Here is a 4,505-nt window from a genome sequence, read left to right on the forward strand (position 1 = left end):
ATAATACTATTAATCAATAAATAAAGTTATTGTTTTAAAAAAAATATTGTAGCAATACATTAATTGTGCGAGAAATTAAAAAAACAAAACACTTATTATAAGCTATCTTTCAGTTCAGGCTTAGCAGACTTAAATAAATATCCAGTACGCATTATTCCAGTTCACTTCATGCGGGAATTAGAACTGAGTTGAAGGGCTTGAATTCGAACTCGTGTTCTTTATATCAATGCTAACTCGCTTTAGTTTTTAAAGTACATTGACTACTCCAGTATAAGTCGGAAAGCAATAGATAGTCTTTATGATTCTGAATGGAACACAGTGAAGAGACTTCCTCGGTGACCATAACGAGGAAGCAAAAGGAATCTTTTGATTTACAGCCCCTTGAGGAGTAGAAGAGCCCACATGGATAGCACACACTGCACTAGAAGGCAGGTGACACGTGGGCTTGAGGCAGCTGTTCTAGGCACCTGCCCACCCTCTCAAGCTGGAGCCTCTAGCCGTAGTAAACACTGCCTTAGAGGTAGTTCATCGTATAGGGGTGGGTGTGCAGTCGTATTTTGTATACGTCTCATAATCCCTAGAACAAGACTCCAAACACCACCATTGGATCAAATGAGCTAAAATTCTATAGTTATGGTTGTTTTCTAGGACATTAGTATAAGAATTTCATTTAAAATTTTATATTGTTGTAAAAGTTTTATTGAGCTTTTATGGTTTTTCCCACTTCTACGTCCTATCTCAAGCTATTTAATGGGTTGAAAATTCGTACGTGAAATGAATTTGCTTTATAGAAGTGCCTTTTGTAAGTCTCAAATTTTTTTTCACTATCAAAATGTTAATTAACTTTTTTTTTTGTTTTAAACACCTCCTCAAACCACCAAATTAAATCAGCGCATTAAAAATTTATACATGAATTGTATTAGGGTAAGAAAAGTGCCACTTGGGGTTCCAACCTTTTCATTTTTTTCTCCACTCCCCTTTCACTCTTCTCGTGGTTTAATTCGTTGGTTTTTATTATAAATAAATCAATTAATTAATTTTTAAATTACTTTCGGATGGTATTTTTTACTAAATATGTCCCAACGTTGTACCCGCTTTAAATTCGGATCATACTATTTCATGCATAATGATGATTATGTAACCAAGTAATGAATAATATCTTCATTGTATTCAGATAAACAGAGAGAACAGAAACTAAAAAATTATGTTTTAAACCATTTCATGTTTACCCTTCATAGATATATTCTTCCATTAAATGACGAAGGAGGGCCATTCCGATGACGGTTTATAATACTGAGAAAAAATACAAAATGTAGTATTTATTTATCTCACTTCGTTTCTGTTAACAGAAACATACTTAGATTCCATTGTAATACAAATAGTAAGTAATAACCCTATTTTAAAGGCTATTTACTTTTAATATACAAAATAACCTTTTATTTATTTTTTGGAAATAATACTAGACAATGTAGATTGGAACATAATATCTAGATTCAGATTCTTTAATAAAAGTTTTTTACATTTAACGTAATAAATTTGGGATAGTGAACCTGATTCCGTGTATTAACCAGTTAGTAAAATAGTAGTTAATAATAAAAGTGCACCACTTACTACTATCGACTTACGACTGCCATAGTGCAAGATGAAAGACTGGAGTCCATTATGCGTACCACACATAAGCACCAGTATGCGCTGGGTAGTTGTGGTTGCAAAGGTAACTATATTACGACACACGTATAGTTTAATTTATATAAATAATTTTTACTATAGTATTTATTTTTAATACAATACTTTTTCTTATTTAATAAAATATAAATTTCCATTTTCTTCTCTTCTTTATCATCCTCCTTAACTGCCTTTCAGCGTGGAGGACCACTTGGTCGACACATCTCGGTCCATGGCAAGCATCTTCATCTGAGCCAGCGTTTTTCCTCATTCCAGACCTAGTCATTGGATATGCTCCATATAGCTCCTTCTAGGTCTGCCCCACGGTCTCCTACCAATCGGCCTCCATTTTCTTGGCACTCTATCTTCCCCCATTCTTCAGACGTGCCCATACCAGCTGTCGGTGTTCAATCACTGATTTCACTGAGGGGATCTGAAGTTCTTCTCTTATTCTTTTATTCCTTATCCTATCTCTCCTAGTTTTTCCTATTAAATTTCAATTTTAATAAATTAAAATAAACTGAATAAAATATAAATAATTTATTATAATGCAGAGATGACCGTAGATGAAATGAAAGATATGATGGTTGGAAGTACCGGTCAGAAATAAAATATTTCACTCCAGAGATTTTCAGTTTAATATTTGCGACGTTTCGCCTTAATTTTTAAACCTTCTTCAACCCTAAATAAAAACAAGATATGAGAACAATGGCAATAATAAATATATCGAAATTATATGAGAGACTATAAAAAACAAATGTTATATAAAAATCATCAGAAGATCGAAATTTTGAAAAAAAAAAATAATAAAAAAAATAACAAAATCTGTTTACCTGTTTAAGAGGTACTCGATAATTGGGACACACATATAGGCCATTCGCCAAAAAATCTTGTTGTTTTACTCAGGTAACTCTAAAACGGATAGATCTTTTGATGCACATCCTAGATTTAACCTTTCTGGAATTTGACCCGATCACAATAATTTCCTTCCCTTGGTGGTAAGTAAAGAAAAAATAATACAAGTCTTAATATGCTTTATCTTTGCTTATACTGGTCCGATTGAGAAAATATTTTTTGTGTGTGTGTGTTTTGTAGAGACTTTAATTATTGTTCGGCTGTTTAACTTGAATAATAGCACATCTGGCAAAAAAACAAAAGTTTTATTTTTGTGTTTGAAGTATTTCTTAGATTGCAACGTAGACTAGAGTTAATTTAAAACAACTCCAATAGCTTATGAAAGTCTGCAGAACGACCTCAGTAAAGGGAGTAAACGCAGTCTACGGTACTATATTTGAACACGTCTAGGAGAGAAATACTTTATTCATATATGCTGCCTAAATACATTAGGTTGCTATCTCACACAGCATACTTATCAATCCGTAATCGGACATATTTACATTACATATTCCTGGTATAATCATAAAAAAAGATATACAATAATAGGATATAATAAACAATTTTTTTTCACCACTACAGTTTCCTTTTACAATCCATTTCGGTCTGTACAACCAATACAAATGTTTCACTCACTCCCATTTTCCCCTCTCATTTCTGGTCAATTATTCAATTCACCCTATCAACAAATTCGCTCTCCGGAATTCACCCTCCTAGATCCTCTTCAGTGACCCGCTAAAAAAAATTCAATATAAGACGGTAATGTGAGATCAGACCATCATTCATAGTCCCAGCAGTAGATCAGTCTATCAAGAACAAACAACTAGATACATTTTACAAGAATAAGAATAACATATAGATTAAGAGGAAAATATAATAAAAAATAAAACCGGTTACAGGAAATACTTGAATGGATAAATACGTTTAAAAAAAAAAAAACACAAAAAAACATAGTATTAATAAAATAAAATGATTTAATGAATAAATACGTTAAAACACACACATAATAATAATCAAAACACTAATAAAAATAAAATAATAAAAATCAAAATAAAATAAAAAAAATAAAAATCAAAACTTTTTTTAGTCAGATGTGCTACTATTCATGACAAGCAGTGATATGTATATTTATATATTTAGCTGACTCATTGGGCCAGAGAGGCGGCCAGCAACGGAACCATGCAGTCCAATGAGCTCGTTGCTAGTTGGAACACAATGTGGAATACTTTAAATAAATCACCCAGCCTTCACAAATACATTCCACTAATAACATTACATAATCACAAACAAATACACAGCACAGAATACACATTGACATTCCCTACAGAACATGGTAATCACAAAAAAACTACTTGAAACGATTTAATATTATGATGACTGATAAGTGTGACGAAGATGGACTAGTGCACAATTTCAGACAAATACTTATGAATGTAAACTATATGACCGACAAAGAGTTCAGCAAATACAAGATGTAATACTGAAACAAGTAAATTGCCCTGAACCAGAACACATAAGTTTTTCTAAATTTAAGACTGACTTGCTAAAATTCATAAAACAAATTTACTTTGACCAGCTGACTAATTATCGAAGGGAAATCTAAAACCTCTTGTTGTGTTTGTTGATTTTTTTTTCTTCTTTCCCCTTCGTCTTTTTTATTATTAATTAATTATGTGTTGTATTTTTCTTTTGTTTTACTATTTTTTAAATGCTATAAACAATGTAAAAAAATATATATACTCAAACCTTTTGTACTGTAAACATATAATATGTGGAGCATGCCTTTTATGGCATAGAACGTCTATAAAGGAAATAAACTATCTCTTTATGAGGTTACCTATATATTAGAGAAAAAAAATATATATACACACACACACACACACGCATATATATATATATATATATATATGTTCTTTAAAGATCAATGTTTGAAGGAATTCGATTTA

At 31.5% G+C, this 4,505-nt stretch overlaps 1 long non-coding RNA gene across 2 annotated transcripts; it reads right to left on the minus strand.

The window, feature by feature from the left end:
- Positions 1-1,877: 1,877 nt before the first annotated feature.
- On the minus strand, positions 1,878-2,748 carry LOC106681139 (uncharacterized). 2 transcript variants are annotated; one of them, XR_010844433.1, is made up of 3 exons: positions 2,499-2,748; positions 2,263-2,347; positions 1,878-2,151 (listed from the first exon to the last, which is right to left on the minus strand). It is a non-coding gene; the product is annotated as an uncharacterized lncRNA (long non-coding RNA). The 2 variants fall into 2 exon arrangements; XR_001343196.2 differs by lacking the exon at positions 1,878-2,151 and having other exon boundaries at positions 2,262-2,347.
- Positions 2,749-4,505: the final 1,757 nt, after the last annotated feature.

The sequence above is a fragment of the Halyomorpha halys genome, unplaced genomic scaffold, assembly GCF_000696795.3.
Source record: "Halyomorpha halys isolate HHAL.00 unplaced genomic scaffold, Hhal_1.1 Scaffold312.1, whole genome shotgun sequence".
NCBI classification, from domain to species: Eukaryota; Metazoa; Arthropoda; class Insecta; order Hemiptera; family Pentatomidae; genus Halyomorpha; species Halyomorpha halys.